This window comes from Streptopelia decaocto (assembly GCF_964273445.1).
Source record: "Streptopelia decaocto genome assembly, chromosome: 1".
NCBI classification, from domain to species: Eukaryota; Metazoa; Chordata; class Aves; order Columbiformes; family Columbidae; genus Streptopelia; species Streptopelia decaocto.
Genome location: NC_138663.1, coordinates 23,197,464 through 23,221,244, shown reverse-complemented (window position 1 = coordinate 23,221,244; position 23,781 = coordinate 23,197,464).

The following is a 23,781-nucleotide window of genomic DNA, read 5'->3' as shown; positions in this document are numbered from 1 at the left end:
GCATGTCATAGTCACACGACATGTCATTTAGGTACCTGACAGTGAAGTTGTCCACTTGTTATCTTAGTATTTATGCATACAGTCTATATAATGTTTTGTGGTACTTGCTGATTCATTAAGGAATTTTCTTGTTTGCTGCTATGCTTTAGTGATATGCGATACTGCTGAAATGTGTCAGTCTTCTACTGAAAGGACTTGCTGTGTCCTGGAGAAAGAATTATGTATGATCAATTTATATTCTTATTATTCTCTTGGTTATGCTTTTCCTATTGTATTTCTGATAATATCCTTGTTAAACATCAGCTAGTATATTCACCCACACATACATTTGTATTTCTGGCATTGTATAGATGAAATAATTCATATCAACTTCTGCTGTATTTCTTGAAGATCCAGGGATTTTGTTTCCTGTGCTAGAGGATGACTCATCACAGCTGGATGAGGAGGTATATTAACCATAGTTTCTGTTATATGAGGAAGATTGAAATAACTAGAAACTCAGAATAAAAAAAATAAAATAGAATCTATATTTCACTGGGTTTTTGGTTTTTTTTTCATTCAGTCTGGATCACAGAAGAAGAAACCACTGCTAGAACCAAGCTACTGTTATCCAAACTGAAATTTGGGCTGAAATGATAAAATGACAGTGTGAAAGTCTATATGGAGAAAAACACAGATTTTTGGTGGTGGCCAAAGACAAGGCATTACTGATTTTCACCTCTTTCTAAACTTTCATTTCCATGTCTGGATGATTAAACATCGAAAAAAACCCACAATCAAATAGACAAACAAAAAGAAGGAGAGAGAGAGAAAGAGAAAACAACTAATATTTAATTGTTTAATCCATTCTGTCCCCTTACGGGAAGTTTTCTCATATCCAGACAGCAAATACAATTTCAGCATTCTCCTGAACTCAGGCACAAGGTATTTCAAAGCAGTTGTCCCTTCACTGCCATTATACAGCTTTTAATCTCCCCATTGTAAGAATAACTTCATATCAATTACTAACTTTTATCATAATTTTCAGAAAAATATTGTAAATGTTAATCTAAGATTATTTTCTTTTGATCATTGTTTTTCAATAAATCATCATTCTTTATTTCTACTTCTGTGTTTCATGTATGTGGGATTATTAAATGCATAGCCAATAGCATCTGTGGCCATAAAAAATTGAGGAGAGGAGGAAGAGCAAATGCTGATACTCATGCATACTTTGCCACTTGCATGTAATAAGAAAAAAAAATAATAACTTTGTTAGTTAACTTTGAAGTCAGAAACTTCAAGAGATTTCCTAGTCCTTCCATTTATAAAGTACAATACAGGAAAGAATAAAAAATACAGTCCTCAGTGGAATGCATTAGGATACCTTTATAAACAAAGAAGTATGCTTTTTAATGGATGCGTATACCAGAAATAGAGTTGAACCTGGAAGTATGTGTTTAGTCTAGCTAATAAAATGTAGTAATTAAATGACAAATTTATTTGAAGTGGAGCCACAGGTTATTTTCCTGGCTGACATTTGTGGACACCATAATAAAATCATATCTGGTTTGGGTTATATTGCTCCCTGAGGACAATTACTTTGAGAGAATTGATGAGAAATAATCACAAAATACAGCATTGTATTGAATGGAAAATCTGTGTCAGTACTGCAAATGCATCATTAAATGGAAAATAAGTACCAGCAACTTTGTTGCATCCATAATAAGGAGGTGGAACTTCCTCTGTGAAAAAAAAAAAATGAATTTGATTTGAGAGGGGAATTTTGTATGACCACAAACAGAAATCTAAGGCAGAACAAACAGCAGGAATTTGATGGAGCTATGAAAACTTATTCTGATTTAGGATCTACCTGAGACTTCTACTTTTTACTTCTCATTTCAATAAAACACAAGAAAACCAAATAAATATAGAAATTTTTATCCAAGTCTAGGGGGAGATATAGACCTGCATTTCAGATCCACAACTGATCATATATTAAGTGAAGCTGGTCTATGTGAGGGCGAAGAACTGGTACAGTGAAGGGCAAACAGAAAAGAACATCATACATAATCAAGCCATGTTGGTTAGGTTAATAGCAACCTTTGCAGATGAAAAACTAAATTGTGAATACACTTTGTCAGCATAACCTGACTTGAGAAATCAGGCACTATGAAAAAGGGATGAAAACAAGGAGAAGAAAACACTCCAGCAAATGTAACTACATCTATTATCATGATTCACTGTCAGATGAATTCTTCAGTGAGGTCAGAAAAAGAGCTTAACAGTTTTGCAAATGCGTATAGGACCTCAGAAATGCATGCATATTGCCAGCATCCATTCTAATACATTCACATTATGGGTTTAAAGGCCAATAAGTTTAGGTATGTCAACTTTCTAATAATTGTAAAATAATTTTATTGTACTTTTATTCAAGTGCAATCAGTGAGTCTAGAATTCTCTTAAAAAAAAAGAGTTTCAGGCTGCAGCTATGTGTTGCAGGACTTTCTGGGCCCCCATAGTTATTATTCACTTCAACTGCTTTTGTGTATGAACATGGCTCTGGAAAGGAGGAAAAGGCACAAACAATAGTGAATGAGTCTTGTTGTAGGATATTCTGTAGCGCTAGGTAATGTATATTAAAAATGTCACATGTATTTCCTTGTCAAGAACAAAGGTGAAGATTTTCTTGTCTTCTCCATGACACATACTGATTTAGGAGTGTTGCTTGGACTGTTCCACAAGGCAGCAAACAGGAATCCTGCATGCTTGTCATGAGGCCAGATGTGACTTTTGTATAAACAGAAAATAAGTATTAAACACCATTTCAGCTAATTCTCAATTTATGCTATGAAGAAAAATGTAAAGAAAAATTCTGTATTGCATCTAAGCCCTGAATAAACAGACCATTTGGGAGAAGCTGAAGCTTTGTTATTTAATTACATGTAACATCTTAATTAAATGCAACTTTTCTTTAATAATGTGGGGCATTCAATCCTCCTTGCAATAACAATTCTGACTGTAATACTAAAAAGGAAATAGAAAAAATAATGCATTTAGCACAGGCTGCTGGTAATGAACTAGCCATATTATAAGCTTTTTTTTTTTTTAAATATATGTGCAAAAGGAAACACAGCAAAAAGATTATTCTTTAGGGTTTTTGTAAACATGATAATACTTCTGCCCTGCCCCGAGAAACTGAGAGAACATTCTCTTGGAAGCCAGTCCAATACATAAAATAGTATATTAGGTATAAACATTCCATATTTTCTTGGCCAGCAGTTAGGAGACAACAATCCTGCCTCTGTTGCCCCCGTGATACCTGCTATCAACATAACCGTCAGGAAATATGGCTTTCACCCTGGAAGTCAACTTTAACAAAGCCAAAAATGTCCTCAGTCTGTGAAATAAATGTAAAATTCAACTTATTGCAATTTAAAAAAAATTATTCGTGCAATTTCTACATGTTCTTCCATCTGAACAGCATAATTAAATCTCAAGAGGAAATTAAAACTTACCTACAGGTTCAAGAAGTTCTCAGTTCAGTTTACTGTTACACGTGAGTGCAGCTCTAACAGTTTATACATAGTTGTTTTGTAGATTACTCCCAAATGTCTTTAAAAAATTCTAGGTAAAAAGCAAGGTTGAATTATGAGTTATTTTCCATCTGTGTACTTTGTAATAGCAATCAGATAATTCAAGCAAGATAGAGAACAGGTAATAATTATATATAGATAATAGATAGCAGATAATAATAATAGCAGACAAATCTTGCCTGAAATAGGGATAAACTAAGATCAAACCTCTGCTGTGCTGATCCAAATGCTCCATTATATCTCCAGAACCATGTGGCCAAAAAGAGTCTGGGTTCATTCTCACAAACTGCCTCAAAAAAATCAGAATTTTCACCTAAAATCATTCTGTCAGTCTTTGAAGAAATACACTGTGAGGCAAGATCAAGTAATTGTTCTTCAGTTGTTCAAAACACAGGATTTACGTATTTTATCATGATGATTCTGCAAATGATTCAGATACCATGTCTCTTTCCCCCTCCTTCACCCATGTAAAGACTTTCCTTTTTTTCCTTTTTTTTTTTTTTTTTTTCCTGTGTGTTTGTATTGCCTGTTGTGTCTTTCATCTGCAGGGCATTTTGCATAACACATTTCCATCACTTCTAACAATGGAGCTGACAAGAACAAACCTTATGTTTGATTTTATGTGTCCAGTACCTCAGTGAATCTTTGCTATGGGGTGTCAGATTCTGTTTCTGAGTGACAAGAAACTCTACATTATTTCTCCTTTGTTGTTAGAGCACATACTAATTCACTTATATTCATTCCAAGCTGGTTTCTTGGCAAAAGCTCCTACCACAAATTTCTTCTTGTCAGAAGCAACAGACTGGCCTAAGGGTTCAGGTAAATGCCAGCAAATTGTATTCCCTGTCATAATGGCATGGAAAGGTAATTGTAAACGATCGGATTTGCTTGTGCGGTGTATAAATGGAAGCGATGATACTGTTTTTCTAGCTGAAGTACAGCTCTGAAACAATCTTTCACAACAACAATAAGTCAACACTAGACTGGAGCAAATACAAAAGCTGACTTAGTGGAGCCTTCATCTTACCCTCTTAAAGAGTCTGTGCTCCCATGACTTTATAAGCCCTGCTTTAAATCAGATTTATTATACAGGAATGTTCCTGTAACATTAATATGCTATGGTCAGAATTTTCTAGCTGCTATATTTATTGTGAAGACTAAATGAATGTACTGAAGCAGCTTTCACTTCAAATTAGCTTGATATTGTAGATGTATTAAATACTCTTTCATTTTAATAGATTTTCATATTTTAATAACTTTTTTCTATGTCTATAATCTACTAAAAATACAATTTTGCAGTGAGGCAAACCATTATTTATCTGCTACTTATACAGATAATTTAGTATCATTTTTAATATATAAATCGGCAAAATCAGGTCATTCCAGGCACCTTTCTGGTACTCCATTTATTCCAGAGCATTGATACTCAGTTTTACAGAACATTGGTGAATTCTTTCACTAACCTTCTTTTTCTTCTCCCCCCTTCTGTGTGTTTTTATACAGTATGCTAGTTTGGACAACAAAACTATTTGTAATACTTTTGAAAATATTTACAGTTTCCAAAACTGCTGTCAAGGGGATTACTAACCATTAATATTGTTTTTTTCAAACTCATAGAAGCTGTGAGTAGTTTTATACTTGCATGTGGAAGCTGATGTACATCTGTGATTGAAACCTTAGAAGAACTAAGTGACAAATTTAACATGACGTATGAATTGCTGAAATCAGTGTTATGCAAATGAAACAATCTTTGCTGAGTGTGGACAGTAAACTGATTTGACTTGTCATATGTTGCTTTTTGTTTCTCACCCTTTAATTCAATTGCCATTCTATAACTCACTTAGTATTTGAAGGGTTTTTCCACATTCTTATCACAGGGATGGCGCTTCATCCATGCAATAAAGGTGTAAAGTTGTGAATATCAATAAAACAAGGCTGCTAAACAGTAATGAGTATGTGTTTGTATGATTTCAGGCATATCAAGTTTAACAGAAGTTTCATTAGATTTAAACAAAGTGATCACATCTGGGGAAATGGTCCTGTAACAAAATTAATTACATGCACTTAAAGTGCCAGAGCAGGTTCTGATTTAACTTGAAAGAAATAAACTGATGTAAAGGTTCTAAAACAAACAAACAAACAAACAAACAAACAAATACTTTTAAAAAAACCATACCAAACCAACAAACCAACCAACCAAACAAAAAAGCCCACAACTTATTTTTCTGGAATCTATAAAAAGACTTGGTCTTTATATGCTTATGAAGGTGCAAACCTAGGGCATCAAGATAGATTTTTTTTTTTTTTTTTTTTATTCCATGTTTATTTGTGGTGTGGGATTAAGTTTCAGGTGGTTTGTTGTTGTTATTGTTGGAGGGTTTTGTTTTGTTTTTTTTCCTCTGACTTTCTGTGCGGATTTTGGAGAATCTGAAGAGAAAAACAAAATTGATAAAGGTATGGTTCATTATCTGCTTGAGTTTTGAGTTTGATTTTCTGGATGTCAGCAAAATCTCTAGGACATAAGATCGTAAGTTTAATGATACTATCTGGTTTTTGTGTGTTTGTTTGGTTGGGTTTGTTTGTTTTGGTTGGTTGGTTCGTTTTAGTTTGGTTTTTTGTTTGTTTTTTTGTTGTCAGTTAGTGTATTATCTGCCTTTGAACCGGGCATGATTGCATCAATGATACCCTTTGGAAGCTCAGTGTTACTTTGATATATATTTTAGATTCTTCGTGCTATTTACATATTTTCTTTATAACACTGTTTTATATGTTTTCACCATAAATTTTGCAGTGAATTTTGTAAAGATAAGAGTAACAGTCTGCCAATAGTTCTACTTAGGGATTTTTATTGTCTTTTTCTGATACACAGGTTGAATGATATCATTGCTCTGTGAATCTGTGCTGTGCAATAGAAAAAGTTGAAGAGTTCTTATTGCATCAGCATGAAATACAGCATGAACTCCAAATTATGAATTTTGAGTTCTCCACTCTTCTAAATTATTGACCAAATCCTTTCCAACAATAAAATACGGCTCTGGCAACTCAAGCCACCAAAGAATAAACGCTGGCATAGTGCAGCACTCCGTTTTGAACAACATTAAATTTTCTTCTTCTGTAATTTAGCTGATACAGATTTTATATTCTTGTAATGATTTAGCTTTACTACAAAATAATATCATTTACTTATCTAAGACAGTTTTAAGTTTCTAAATTTGATTGCTGAAACTGAGTGATGCATCTAAATGTACTGCTTATACTGAGTATCCAGTAGTTGCCATCTAAATTAAATTCATTAGATTGTCTGCAAGTGTGTCAAAAATTCAGTTAAAAATAATTCAATGGAGGAAAATCTCAAAACTCAATAATAGTAACCACTGTTCTGCCATCTAGTTCCTTTGCACTCAGTGAAGAGAGAGTTGCTTCACAATGCTTATCCTTTGCTCAGTAATCAGTACATTAACTTTGAATATGTCATTAACAGCACAGTAAAATTTACATTTTTCATACTGAAGACACTGTGTGTTTGATTTCTCTGTCTTTAGAGAGTCTGTACAGAAGGAAAATACAAACAGATGAATAGATGAAGTGCAGCCAGCACATTTTGCTCTTATTGACCCTTCTTTCTGGTCAGACAATGGAGATGAATCCTGTTTGTTTCTTGTTTTTATAATGTATCTCTATGCCACTGCCTAGTGAGGCAGAGAAGGAAGGACAAGGGTTTGATTTGTTGCAAACCTATGGTCACATTTAATTTGCCTTCACTTAATGTGTGTGCTACAAGTGCTGGCCTTGCAAACAAAGTTCGTACTGAATGCCAGTTTTAGGCACACACTTTCCTGATAGCTCTGTATTACCTAAAGGAAATACTATTTACTGACAAAATTCCTCACATTTTCTAATTACTGGTCTTCCCAAAATGCTAGAGGAATCATATGTTTTTTAATATTACAGTCTTTTCACTTTTACGTTGGACTAGAAAGAATTAAGAAATTAATGAATGAACAACTATTATTCTTAATTCATAATTACTTATAATTATTTAGTATTATGAGAAGAGTAAAATATCTTCCTCAATTTTTTGAACTTCAGGTGAGGTTCAAGATCAATCCTTGGTTGTAATGATTTTTTTCTCATTTTAATTGTTTTTGAAGGACTACATGATAGGGACTTGCTCTCATCTCTTTCTCTTTGATTGTCTGTAAAATGAAGATTGATTAGTACAGATCAAGCAATTTTTTTTAAGAGGAATGATTCAGGAAGGTTCAGTGTGAGCAAAAAAATGTGTACTTAAAGCAGAATTCTGTAATGTATGCTTGTACTATCTAAAAGAAGATAGGATAATCTTTCTGATGCAATTATTGCTATATCTTCATATATGATATTGAAAAATATGGTAGATTGATTGCAATATATGAAATGTGAAACCAAACACTGACAATAGTATATGCATGCATAGAGGGGACTTTTTCTAATAATCTTTTTTCTACAGTTTGTTCATATATTAAGAAGATGTTTGTCCATTCTACTGAGATTATTTTTCCTTAACTTGGTCCTCAGTTTCCATTAATTTTCATTAGTCACTCACAGTAAGGCTTACTAATTCATTGCTCATTGAAAAGGAATGTTCTGTTCAAAATCTAAAGTTTTAAAACTGCAGACTTAGAAGAAACTGCATTTTTACAAACATGGGGAAAAGAAAATTCTTTATAAACAGTGAAAATTCTTAAATGAAATAATGTAGCCATTCTCTTCACTTATCTCTCTTCATTCACTAGTTTACAGCAAATAAACAAAATATTCTGCTTTTAATTGGGACATTAAAGAAAAAACTAGAAACACAATAAAACGGATGTTACCGTAAACCTTTTGCTTTCCATTTTCTTGAAGATCAAGTAAATGAGAATAAGCTCCTTTTCAGAGAAATGAGAAAATGGCACATCCAACTCCATCACAGGCACAGGACAGTTCTGCAGTTCTCCAAAGCTGTTACACTGTTTCCTCGGGGATATGCCAAGGAAGCAAATGCTAAAAGCTGGAAAGAATTTGTACAGCTTAACATATGGCCTTCATCATGGCCAATAAAGACTTCTGGGTGCTCTCAGGTGCTACCCCTTCTGCAAAAAAGGGAGGAATGGAAGGTAAACATGGAAAGAGAGCCTGGCTTATTTTGTTATGACCTAAAACTATCCAAAAATAACTCTGAAGGTGACCTCTCAAGGCACAGGAGCAATGACCTGCAAGATCTTCACTCAAATATTCTTCATCCATTTTAGAAAAAGCAAAACATTTCTGCTTATATACAATGTTTACTGATTATTACTGATATTATAATATATCAATGAAATATATAGCTGTTTACTCCAAGATGAAAATTATGAGCCATTTTTTTATCATAGGTATAGTTTACTAATCATTTTATTCTAAAGTACTTGTGGCATATCTTGTATTTAAATGAACTTCTACTATAGTTCTACATAAAAGAATCCTTATAATTGTCTTCCTTAATTCTATAGTTAGACTCACAGAATCATTTAGTCTGGAAAAGTCCTTTAGGATCATGGAGTCCAACTGTTAACCTAATAGTGACAAGTCCACCACTAAAACATGTCCCTAAGCACCACATCTACACATATTTTAAATACCTCCAGGGATGGCGACTCAACCAGTTCCCTGGGCAGCCTATTACAATTCTTGAAAATCTCTTCAGTGAAGATATTTTGCCTAATATCCAATCTAAACCTCCCCTGGAATAACCTGAGGCTATTTCCTCTTGTCCTATTGCTTGTTACATGGGAGAAGAGACAAACACCCACCTCATGACAACCTCCTTTCAGGTAGCTATAGAGAGCGGTAAGGTCTCCCCTCAGCCTCCTTTTCTCCAGGCTAAACAGCCACAGTTCCCTCAGCTGCTCCTCATAAGACTTGCACTCCAGACCCCTCACCAGCTTTGTTGTCCTTCTTTGAACACACTCCAGCACCTCAATGTCCTTCTTGTAGCAAGAGGCTCAAAACTGAACACTATATTCAAGGTGCGGCCTCACTAGTGCCATTGCAGTTGCCCTATCTCTTCTCTAGTCTTGCTGGCCACACTACTCCTGATATCAACCAGGATGCTGTTGGCCTTTTTGGCCACCTGGGCACACTGCTGGCTCATATTCAATGTCACCCATCCATTTCAGGTACCAACCGGCCCATTTCAGTTACACACTGAAAACACAAAGAACTTCCCAAAACACTCTTCTCAAGTATGTTCCATTTTTCAGCTCTTATTTCCATTTTTCAGCTCTTATTTCATTATTTTGATAGTAGTAAAATATTATATTTGATTAAAGAACTCAGAAAGAAAAATACAATGGGAATATTTATAAGTGAATGAAAATTATTAAAAAACATTTCTGGTGTTGAAACTTATTTACAAGGACTTGGGTGGGTGGAAGTAGAGGACAGCCTACTGTTCCCTTCTATTCTTACAATCCTTTCCTTCTCCAATAAACCTATTTATTCTGCCTACATCAGCAGGTAATCTGAATCAAGTAGCTAGGGAAAGAGAGCACTGAAGATTTACTGTATCATTCCACCTTGTCTCCTCTGTTCCTTTTTTCATCATTGTCTGTACTTTCTCCAGGGGAGAAAAAAAACCAAAACCAAAATAAAACAAAAAAAATCACAAACATGTACATAAAACAAGCAAACAAACAACAACAAAACAAAAACCAAAAAAACAAAATCATAACAAAACAACAACAAAACACAAAACCAAATATTAAGGCAAATCATTATGCAGATATATTTGTCATGAAGTATTCAAATGTACAATATTGTCTGATGGGACTTTTGCCAATTTTTAAAGTACTTGTACTTTTTTTTCAACATCATCCATAAATTACTGGGTCATGGCTTTCAATTAACATTCAATCACAATGAACAGAACAACTTCATCTGCCTATGTCAATAAGTTTTTAACTAAGCCATTATGTTAGCCCTCGACATATAGCCTTTCAAAGGTGATTATTCTAGATTATTAGTTGCCAACTAAAGCAGTGGTATTTAGTTCATTCAAACTTTCTTTGGATGCAAACAATTTCTTCTTGGATTACTATGAAGATTGCTGTGTTAATCATGTAGCAGCATTGTGTGACAAAGTATTTAGCTGTAGTACATGACCCTTATGTGAAAGAATACTGAACAGTTCTCAACCTTCATTTTGACAAGAAAACAAAATAAGAATGAACCATACAGTGAAATGAGAATTATCTTCAAACAAACAAACAATACAAATGCACTACAAAGAAAAGATTTTTCTATACAATGTTAAAAATGTCCAGAAGAAATACAACCAACTTACTGGCAGCTTCAGTGCATGAGCATAAGATATAAATCAACTTCTCTATTGCACATCAATTTATATTTGGTAGTAACTGCTAATTCACTATGGATTTTATGGGCACTTTTATTACATATTCACATTGCACCAAAGAAACAGTGTTGTTCCTCTGCACAATATCTAAGGAAGAAATGAAATTGAGTAATTGGCCCCATGGCAGTAACCATCAGTAATTCATATTTTAGATACCCCACGTGAATCTATTTTTTTTAATCCTTTGGTTGCATTCATCAGTGGAGCAGGGCAAGGAACAGGATAAAGTGATAAAAAGAGAACCCAGTTTAATGCTTAAATATTTTGTCTTAGATTTGTTATAATGAAGGCCCATTAAGTGATAAATATTTTATATATTTTTAAATTTTTAAGAAATTAATTTAAACTTTTAATCATACAAGTCCATATTTTATGCCTTATTCCTCCATAAGAGTATAAGAAATCAAGTTCCTATGCTGTTCCAGAATGTGCTACATGCTATCCAAATTATTTATTATTATTTAGATAATGGGAAGCTCAGTGAACAATTACAAAAATTGAATTCTTTACCTACATGTTTTCTTCTCCCAGAGTAAGATGTTGTGTAAGATTTTCATGTCTTGCCTTTTCTTTGCTGGTTTATACTTCCTTTTACCTCAGAGAATACTTCTTGTACTTCAGTATGGAGTTAATTAGATCTGGTCTTACCTTGAAGCAACAAAACTACCTGCCTGTCTGCATGCAGATTTCAGTGGCAGACATCAAGGAAATTCAAAGCAAAACTATTAATTTGTCAGCATTCTAATTCTCAGCAATGATGACATTAGTCATAATTGTCAAAACCTGAAAAAGGTTATGTATTCCATGATTGTGTTTGATACATAGTGCAGATCATAAGGAAGGCCCATAGTTCTTGAATATAAAAGGAAGAAGAAAGGCACAGCAGAGAGATAAGAATTCTACTGTTGGCCATAAAAATTCAACAGTTACTAAGTTCACTAAGTAATTATAAATTTACCTTAAGAGCAGAAATTATTCTGTTAGAAAAGGGAGTGTTAGAAACACCACAGAGTAAAACATCAGGGTTGAAATATTAAGAACTTCAGAAGCAAAACACAAAGGTACATAAGCGCCTAACTCCCATTGATTTCAAAGGTGCCTAGTACTTTTTTGATCTGGTCTCAGATCTTTTGCTGCAACTACAATACGCTCACTTTATGGAGCTCTGCTATATCCATGCTTTCATTTTATCATTCTTAGACTCTGAGAGAAAGATGATATGACACATAAGTTAGAGAAATTGCAAGCCTGGTTTATACTATGTGTGCATGTCCTAAAGGTGCTTATTTGATACCTCCTAAGGATGTATTAATAACCCTTTTCCTCCTGGGATGTACTTATTCATTAATAGCCCTAGAAATTATGTACTGTAAAGCTACCTTGCCAGCTTTACATTGCTGGAGGAATTTCCCATACAAAAGCATTTATCAGAAAAACAGTTAATCTAACATTTCAATTTAATTCTAATGTGACACTGAGGGAAACAACTATGATGATCCAACAATAAAACCATGTTAAAACTCTTATAATGTTTATGAACTAGGTATTTGAAAAGATAACTTTAGCTATTCTAGATCAGTGAAATACATTAGTAATTTCTGAAGTAAAATGTTTTATGGATTTTGGTTAAAAGAACATTATAGATAAGAATATCTCTGTGTTTTTTATAATGATATCAATTTGATGTCTCAAATTTGATATTAAAATGTCTTTAACATTCACTACTTATTTTATACCATATGGAGCAAAATGCCATTAACTGTATAAGAAAGAATTTAAAAGACATGAATAGGGCCGAAATGTTAATAGATTTAAAAAAAAAGAAAAAAAAAAAAAAAAAAGCTTTGTTAAGAAATTCCATTTCCCAAAAAGCAGTATCAAATAATAAATGTACCATTTAGTATGTGGTTCACACCTGTGACCTGGGTAAAGAGATTTTTCTGTTCTGAATGGTCTCAGCTACTGATCATCTACTGATGATGAATTGATTAGGTAGGAAGTTAATAGAAACACTTACGTAGATAATTTTATTATATGGGTTTTGAAAAAAGTTTATTTCTTCTCTTGAAAACAACATTTAGCCAGTAATTATTCTAACAAACACTTTGTAGGATGACACAACCCATTCACAGAATCATGATCATGCAGTAAACTGTTATGCGACAACAAAATTATATGGTGTAATTAAATAAATATGATGTTGAATGTATGTTTTAAAGGAATATGCATTGTGGAAATACCTGCTTAGTCGTGATGTTTCTTTTTCCTGGATGAACGCACAGCAGGAAAAAGAATATTCGAAGAGGTGCATGTAAAGAGGAAACCGCAAAATAAAAGCAACACAAAAAATGTATGAGAAGATATTAAAGCTGAGAGAAGAATTTGAAGAGAAAAATGACTATGTAGAGGCAGCAGAGACAACAAACCATGGTAATGAAGACTGAACAGCTTCCTGAACAGCTTCTGCAGCTGCCTAGAAATGCCAGTTTCTGTTATCCCTTGCAAAAGGAGCACACCAATTTTATTTATTTACCTTTATTACCTAGTGTTTACAGTTTTAAATGCTAGTCACCATGCCACAGGGTGGGAAAGACCTTGCACAAAGAGCTGTGACACCCGCAGTGCAGCCCAGTGCCAGCACAGGAACAGGGGGGAGGGAGGCGCAGGGTATCCTTGGAAAGGCCTCTGCTGGTTGGGGGCACATGTCGTTGTGTAATCCCTTTTGGCAACTACTGAGCATGTATCAGGTTCCCTTTTAAAAACTAGTCTGTTTTCTGGACTCTCTTACTCCTATTAGAATTTTGTTTTAGCCTACCCTGACTGTATGCATTTTCATTGTATGTTTCTATACTGGGTGTCTGTGCCCAGGCACTGGCTGTGGGGGCTGTGGGGCCTCTGTGATCAGAGGTCGGGGCTGCCCTGTGCCAGACACAGATGGTTCCAGCGGGTCCAACCACCCACCACAGAGCACGGCTGAGCCCTTCAGACATCATGGAGGTGCCTCTGGGAAATCATACTTAAATGTATTAATGAAAGGGAAAAAATGATTGTGGGGGGAGATGGGGTGGAAAGTGGCAAATGATGACTTTGTGAAAGAGAAAATCACTGCGTGGTAGTGACGAGTGAGGAAAAAAGGTGTGAGAAACAGTCCTGTGACACTGAGGTGAGAGAAGAAGGAAGGCAGGATGTGCTCCAGGTGCCAGAGCAGACTCCCCTGCAGACTGTGGAAGAGACCACGGTGGAGCAGGTTGTCCCACTGCAGCCCATAGAGGAGACCACAGCACAATGCGCGGGACTGCAGCCCCTGAGAAAGACCCAGGATGGAGGAGGAGAAGCTCTGAGGAGGAAGGAGCATCAGAGAGCAGCTGTTATGGACTGATCAGAGCCCCCATCCCCCATTTGCCTGCACCCCCAGGGTAGTAGGGGGCAGACGAGTCAGGAATGAAGCAGTGAAGTTGAGTGGAGGAAAATGGGGGTACAGGGAAGGTGTTTTAAATGTTGTCTTTGTTTCACACCATCCAACTCTATTTTTTCTGGCAGTTAATCTTCTCCAAACCAGGACTGTGTTGGCTGTAATGGTAACTGGGAAGTGATCTCCCTGTCTTCAGCTCAACCGATAAGATTTTTCATCTTATTTTCTCCCCCTGCCCTTCGGAGCAGTGAGATCCATTCCATCTCTCTTTGATGTTTCTCTGGCTTTTCTTTAACCATGAAAGAGTTTAAATCAGTGCCTACCTTTTACCTTGGACTAATTGCTGAGCTTTTAGCTTCGAAATTTGATAACCCGAAGGACAGATCATTTGAACAAATTGCAGGGAACAAATGCTCTAAACCAATATTTTTGTAATTTACACTGTTTTTCAAATAATTTTGAAGTGTGATTTAAAAGAGTGACTTGACCAAACAAAAAAATATTTTTTGTCTGTACAGTCAAAAAGACTTGTAAGTAAAAGAGTGAACAATATGGAGGAGAATCACGGTTATCTGAACAATGCTTTAAGTCTGGAGAAGGTTATTGAGTTAGGTGGTAATATATTATATTGAGATTACAGAGATAAGTTGTAGGACATGATAATTTCTCTTCTTTCAGGGACTTTATGGATTTATAGTTTGCTTTGCACCTGAAGCCTGAGTCACATGCCTTTTCTCTCCTAGCCCTAACCTAGCTTGGATGTTTCCTATATGGGGTAATGAGATATCAAGGAGATACAGCACAAGTGAATCTCTGACTTCACGAGTGATATTTATTGATGTTAGTCTGCTTTGCTAAGAAATTTTATGTTTAGTATAACCTATTTCATAGTTTTAATTATTATTATATGATAATATAGTTATACACTCCTTGGATTAATTTTTTGTCATTTTTTTCCTGATAATTTGTCATGGTAAGCATAGAGAGACAGGTGTATGAGCTGTGGTATGTGACTGAAAGGATAACAGTACCGTATTTGTAAGCATAGGAAGAAACAATAAGTAACTGCCAGGACCAAACATCCTCCATGGAGAAATGAAAAAAATTTTTGGCCAGTAGCAATTGCTAAATTGCCATCATTTAATCAAATGCAGCATATACTCACAATTCCCACAGAAAAGTATCTTTCTCCCAGATTAGAGAAATAATGTTGCAGAAAACTAAACAAATACAATTATTTTAAAACGTTGTGTATTTATATTCCAACTGCATTAGAACGCATTGAAATAAGGACTGGCTTAAAGATATGTTATCATCCATTTCAAATATTATCTTATTCTTCTTCTATTTTATGATACTCTAGGTGGCTGATTTTTCCTTGCAAAAATGTATTCATTTGTGTATCAGAAACGAAAGATGACAGCAACAGTCAATACATGTAAATTATTGGCAAATTTTCAGTTAAGTTGAGCTATATCCTCAGAAGTAGGAAAGTACCCATTTTTTGGTCCTTTGTGTGAAAATCTGTATTAATTTTGTATCTCAGGACTTTGAAATGACTAGAGAATAGGACTGTAAAGTAGAACTACATGAACTTTCAAGTAACTTTTTCGACAAGCTTTCTCAGAGATACGTTCTGATGTGCAGTGAATCACCATAACCTATAGCAAGTCTGTGACACACTGGACAAATCATAAATAGAGAAGGATGCATTTCCATTTACACAGTCACACATTTAAGGAGATAGGCAAACTGCAAGAGTATTCACTGCAAGAGTATTCAGTAATTCTGTTGTTTGTATAAGAGCATGTACCTTTAATGTGATTTCAGTATTTTGTTAAGCAGGATCTTTGAGTTCTGAGAAATAGCTGGTAGCTGATGTGACAGTCCGTAATAATATTATACAAGAAAGGTAAAAAAGGGAGAATTTTTTAGAAGTCCTAAAAGAGTAGAATCTTGAGACATTGTGAGTTATGAATCTAATTTACATTTTTAGAAATACCTGAAGAAACTGTGGGCTCAGATGTGTAATTATACCACTATAAATTGACAAATAATCATGTGTCATATGAGCCTGGATAATCTCTTCCTTTGTGGCTTTCATTAACACACTCACTTTGGGTCTCTAGTGGGCTGAGATTTTCACTAACAGAAGAAAAAATAATACGATGGGATTTTTATGCTCTAAGTCCATTACAAGCCTCTCCTTAGCATTTATGTCATATTTGAAAATAGGACACAGGTTCCTAAGTTCATTAATAACTCTTGAAAATGTTGCTCAGTGTTGTGGTTTGGGAAGTTTTTGGATTTGTTTGGGTTGATTTGTTTGTTTGTTTTGACTGTGTACTACACCTTTATTTCATATACTCTCCATCTTGAGTTGTTTTCATTCAGATAAAATGAGATCCAAAAGATGCTGTTATTCTTCTTACATTTGTTCTTCCTTATTTTATTATTTTTTCTTATTCTCAAATATGCCACTTAGAAATGTATTATTTTGTGTGCACATGTATGAGCACACACCAACTGCAGTACAAACTTACAAATGGATTAAAATACCTGCCAGTCAGACAAAATCATTAAATAAAGCCATGTGAGGTATCTTTTCATCTTGTTTTCCACAGCATTAGCCTGAGAGCAATGATTTAAAGCTACAAATTAACATTTAGTGTAATAATCAATAGCAACTGGTTTATTTCTTCCTTTTTTTTTTTTTTTTCTTTTCGTTTTACAACTCATCTTTCCTGGCCTTTTGTTCCCATAAAAGCTTCCAGCTGCTGTACCTAGCCAGCAAGTCTTGCTATTGAATGACTGTGGAGTTCATCAGCACAAAATATAAATTCAAGATTGGGTAAGAAAGCCTCAATTTTCTATTCACCCCAGTTTTCATTCCATTCAGAATACACACTTAACAAATCCCTGTTTATAGCTCAGGGATTTGTTCAGATTTGCCATTATTACTCAAAATATGGTGGTCTATGCTCTCTACTGAATGACACCTAACTACTCAAGGACATAACACATGCAAATTTATGTTGTAGACCAAACAGAAGTAAATCAGTTAAGAAAGAAAACATGGGAAAAATCAGTATGGAATTCTAACAGTTATACTAATTTCCCTTAATTGCACATTTACAGAGACTTCTAAACCTTTTGTTCCAACTCTTTGTACTTCAGAATTACTTACTGAGCAGAATTACTTTTCCTTCTTCTAATTTCCTGAGAAAAAGACTTTCTGTGCCAGAGACTATTTTATTGCTTTCACAACAAATCTGCTGCAGTTCTAGTTTGAAGATGGTGCTCTCTTTCTGGAAAAAAAAAAAAAAAAAAAAGCCAATGAAACCCCTAAGTGAATTCAGAGTAAATTATATGGCTGAAGAGATTGTCTTATAAGGCCTAGCAGGCACATGAATCATTTAAATTCGATATGGGTGGAATTACATAACCACCTTCAGTAAATTTTCACTTTTCTCTTCCAAGCCACTAAGCTTTGTCTTCCAAATTCTGTGTTTGGTTAAGAAGTCTCTACTTTCCCACTCGCCTAAATATTTCCCATTTTAGCAATGGATGGATTGAGCTCTTAAGGGGCATATAATTTTGTCTGTAGGGAAGAGGGCATGAGTATTTGCCTTAATTTACTGTTGTTGCTCATTTAATTTAAAATTAAACAGGAATTAATCAGCAAAGCACTAGGCAGAACTGACATCTGCATTGAAGATTTTCTTTTTTGGGTCTCAGTGGCCTAATCTATGTGGCAAATGGAAAAAGAGAATTGAATGTTTGTTAAAAACTCAAAAAAAAATAGATAATTGTTTAGTGTCTCTCTAGTTTTACAGCAACCAGATCGGAAGCCATTCTTTCTTATGAAATTCCTTTAAAAATATTTGTTCTTGTTTTTAAAATTCATTTTTGAACACTTATTCACTACTTTCTTAATTTGGGACCTGATTATGGGAGTGTCATGGACTGGACTGGAATAATCCAGACAAGTGAATTCTGATACGCTGCCCCATCGCTTTTGTAGAGGCAGATTAATGATGTTTAAGCACACTGCACTGGCTCTCTGTAATAATTGGTGCTCAGCACTCATAGCATGGATTTATCACAAAATAACAAGAATGTATTTAGAGTTTCAAGCTATATGGACACATATATTGGAAAAGGCTGCTCAGGGAAGTGGCTGAGTTGCCATCCCTGGAGGTGTTTAAAAGATATGTAGATGAGGTTCTTAGGGACATGGTTTTGTGGTGGACTTGACAGTGCTAGGTTAATGGTAGGACTTGATGAGCAAATATGATTCTATAACACTACTACCCCCACACTATTTTCAAGCAGAAACTTTTTAGAGCATATGTATTAAACCAGACAATCTACTCGCACTACATTTGTAGTGGGATCCCTTAGGTCTCTTCAAAATCACATGCCTTTTTTTAGAGAGTGCACAAGAGCAGTCAGAGTCGACCTTCTGGGACAGGTCTGGCTGATCAGCGCACTTCTAACCTGCTATTGCAACCAAGACATTTGAGTGTCCTGGAAACTACAGAAAGAAGGTAAATTGTGTGGGAGCAAGTCCGTGTTCCCATCTGCTCTGAAGACTACTTTTTAAGAGTGGTGTGGAGCAGACACAGCAATTCCTATTCCTCATGTATTTGTTGTCATTCCCTGACTTCCATGTACAACATGGTTCTTCCTTAGTCTCCTTTTTCTCCTGGACAATTTGAATCACTTCCTTCTTCACTGTATTTGTTGGTAACATTATTCACCATCACAGCCAGCACCTGGAGCGGGTAAAGCCATTTGATCAATGATGTTTCCAGTATTAACATTTACTGATAACATTTTGCTTGTTCTTGTTTCCAAGAACATATTTTGTATATATCTATTAATCCAAAGTCTGACAGTCTGTAAACCCATTCAAACAGAGCAAGTTGTGGCAAGCAGAACAAGGCATTTTGGGAGTGGAGATGGGATTGCTTTTTAACCATGCACAAAAATGTTGTCACTTTGCTCATTTCAAACCATAGAGCTGCTAAATATGTTTTCAAGAGAGTTGCTCAGGCAAGTCTGGAAGGAGGAGAGTGGATTTATATGCATGGCAGTAAATCTGTGAGTATAGCAGACACCATTCCTCACAGTCTGTTTACCTTTTCTTCCTATGATTTGTCTGAAATTATTTTCCTCTGCATTTTCACTCTGTTCAAGAATGGAGTAAAAAAGCATAGTATGTGTATGTGCATGATGAGGGTTGAAGTAATTGCAGCATACATGTGTCTTCCCATAAACCAAAATACAGCTGGTAAATCTAAATATGGGCATATCAACCTTGACAGTGTCTTTTTCAAAATGTTATGTTTCACTTCATCTCTATTATATTTATCCTATTCTTCCCTAGGTGTCATATTTATCAGGCATCCCTGAGATTAACTCTGGCATATTTCTTGGTCATGCAGAAATTCAAAAATATCATTGATCTCGTATAAAAACTCTCCTAAGGCACTTGCACGAAACAATCTTCTGAAGGAAGAGATAAATAATATACTACATAGTAGATGGTAGGTACTTTGTTGGCTTGAATCCATACATACTGTTTAGGAGGGGTGTGAATACCTTTCAAACCAGATGACCTTCTGGAGGAATTATTGGACAACAAATCCTCAAGCAGAGCTGTTAAAAATTCATGGGCTTTGGCTTGCAGCGTCCATGAAAAGGTTATATTCAGTTTCCATTCCTTTAACATTTACACCTAGGCTTGTTTTGTTAATTAGAAGCTCATAATTTTATTAAATTCAGCCAAACTGCAGGTTAACTTGGCTTGTCTTTGAATGTCACTACTCTATGCATCTGCTGTATTACAAAATGAATGTATAAAGCAATGCTTGTTGTTAATATAAGTTAAATTCAAATATTTTGCTTGCAACTGACATTTTTATTATTCCTTCAACATCCCTTCCAGTGAATTTATGTGGATTTTTTTTTCTTTTTTTTTTCTTTTTTTCTTTTTTTTTTACAAAAAATAAAACCACACTAAAAATATTTTAGGGGTTCCACTGTAAACAATTATGTCTTGCCATGGTTTTCCAGGGAAACAGACTCCACTTTCAGAATATCTCAGTCGCTGTCGGTATTCTGAATTTTCCACACCATGGTGTCCATTAGGAAATAGAAGTTCCAAAATAAAGGCTACCTACACATGACAGTCTAATATCTAGCTTTTGTAGCCTTGTAACAAATAGTTTGTTACAACAAATTAAGCTTTCTAAGGCTTCATGTAAATTATTGTACTCCAGAAGTAGCTAGTCCATTTTGTATTCCTTGTCCATAAAAACAAGACAATTTTTTTAAAGTTGTCTGTGTCTTGCAGACAGATCTCTCACACTATGATATTGTTTTTTTCTTTTATTTATTTCATAGGGAATTTTAAATACGTTGGCCGTTGTTTGTTTGTTTTTTACCATAATTAACAACTAATAATAACAAGTGCTATGCATAACAGATACATATATATATATCAAGGAGTAACTATAAAAATAACAACAATGTGTTATAGGTTCAATAACTCATGTTAATGAAAATGTTGTTTGTTAAACTCTTCTGGAGAATGATGGGCACCCCGTATTTGAGATTTTTGATGGAGACACCTGTTGAGATGTTTATGATGCACATTAAGTATGAGTTTCATCTTACCAAAGTCAGACTTCTAAAAGTTAGATCCCAAAGGCAGTTAATCGCCCTGCACTCTGCTGAATGTGGATTTCCACAATGGACTAAAGCATAGTTTTAAAAACAGGTATACTTCTGATATTTAATGACTGTTGTTAAAAGACCTTTCTACATCATAGCACTTGAGCTGATTTATTTAGATCAGATAAATTATTACTTCTACATTCATTTCATTTTTATAAATTGAGTCTGCTTGCATGTTTTGAGTAAAGTTAAATTAGTAAAGTAAAATTAGAGCTGAGAAAATAACTCATAACTTAATTTATTTGACACATTTAGCCTTTTGTTTGAAGATTATCCTTCCACAGATATAAAGCACATATCTTCCATGAATAATTATTGAAGCACAGATAAGCCTAGCAGCAGTTTTTCATAGCCTTTCATATTTAAAATTCACGATACGTTGGTTAATTTTGATTGTACCTTTAGGTTACCTGCTACTGTTCCTGTAATTTTCTTTAGGACATGCACTGCAGAAGCACTATTTTGCTATTACTAAATTATAACTCAAATGTTATGGGATCAAAATCAGTAATGTGCTTTGTCTGCTTTTGCAGCTCCAGCTTAAAGAGAGTGGTGACAGTCAATTTAAATGTGGCAGTATACAGGGCAACATGGAGAAACATTTTAAAAATCTATTTCAGAGTCTTATAAAGTAATTGCAATTAGGTATCTACTTTATTTGATTCTATTTTAATTCACTTTAACTCATTCTTTTCAGTTCATATCAATAATAAGTTTCTTAAAAAAACCTTTCCTACTAAGGTGAACATGAAAGCACTAGACTGTTTTATGGAATTAAGGTCTTGACAATTGTCAAATCTGACAATATTTTCTCCATGAATTCCTGATTTTTCCATGCAGTTGCACTCACACCTTTCTAAACAGAATCTTTTATGTAAAGTCATGACCAAACTACTACTGTTCTTTTTTGTTGCAATTTAATAAACATTTTAAATATTTTAAACATTACTGCTCCTAGCCTCAGATTAACATGAACACAGAGATTTGGTTTACATTGTGACTGACCCAAAAGAGAAACAGCTATTGTGGTTTTGATGGCACAGTATTCAACTGGATCTGCTCCCTGAATAAGTCACTGGATAGGCACTGGATTGCTTATTGTAGTATAGAGAAGTAGAAAAAGCAGAGGTGGGAGTGAATGACTGTGAGTGAAAGGTCAGGTGGACTGTTTCTCTTAGTAACAGCATCTTTGTATACCAGTGTCATTTTATACTAAAATTGTTCACTGGGCCTCAGTGTGAAATGCAGTACTGTTACTGAGGAGCTGCTTTCTACTGGAAAGCTCATACAACCTTAAAAGTAAAACTTTAGCTATAGAGCTGGTTTAGTATATAGGACAGGATATGGTGCTAGGATTCATGTAAATCAGCTTTTGATGTCTATCAGGTACAGGGAGAGATTCTCCTGAGCTGAAGATACTAAAATTTAGATGTCTACATGTAAATATCCACACATATGCTGAGTGACTGAGCTCGCACTGACAGCAATGCAGATGAATAGCTCAAGCTTTTTGCCTAATTGTAGACATCTGAAATGGTACTTCAAATATCCTCAAGTACCCCACTGCCACTCCAGAAAGGCAGGATTTTGTGTCAATTAGTTTCCAGGCCTGGCAGGATGTCTCAGATACTATAAGGAGTTTAGAGGCTGCCTGGGGAAGTGGTTGAGTCACCATCCCAGAGGTGTTTAAAAGACATATAGATGATGTGCTTAGGGATATGGTTTAGTGTCAGAGTTAGGTTATGGTTGAACTTGATGATCTTGAGTGTCAACCTCGACCAAAATGATTCTATGATTCTATGATTTGTCTGACAGAGGTAAGATATTTTAGTGTTGTTGTCAGCTTCATCCACGATTTCTATATCTAGTCTGAACTGCTTCTGGTTTTAGTAAATGGATTTCACTTACAGTACAGTTGATCTCTTGTAAGGCAAAATCTAATATGGGTCAAAAGAACTGTGTTCTCTGATTGCAAAGGAATTATAGACAACTAGCTTGGAGGTCAAGTTGGATGAGACAGATGTGACACGATATGTCCTTTCAGGTGAACTGTCAACATAAATTATAAGGCTTGGAGTAGGAACAATAGTAAAATTACGCATTCTTTCCAGTATGTTGTAGCATTATTCTTCATATTTCAAAGAGTTTTCTCCAAACTCTCTGAAACCAGATCATTTATACAGGAACAGGTGACTATCTTCAGGTACACAAATTTAAACATGCTAGACTTGATATGAGAAATAGTAGTGTCTCTAAATGATCTGACTACCCAGCCACTGAAAATTAAAGCAGCATAAGTCATCCTGTAATTATTATTCAGTTTAGCCTCCACTATATGAGAATGAAAAGCTTAGTGACTTCTGGCTGAGGTGACAACTGTCTGTTTTGAAGTTTATGTTTGGGAAATAATAACACCATAACTTCCTGCACCTCTTGGCCTAGGAGCAAGAGATCAGCCTTTGGAGCACCTAATAGTGTACACACAAAGGCTGTCACACACATCTGCAGCTGCAGTAACTTGCGTATCCAAAAGATTTTACAGGTGGAAAGAAAAACATAAAGCAGTTTTTGGTCTCTTGGACTATCAGTGTTCCTAGGGGTCATATTCAGTGTCTAATGAGGTATTTAGTTGC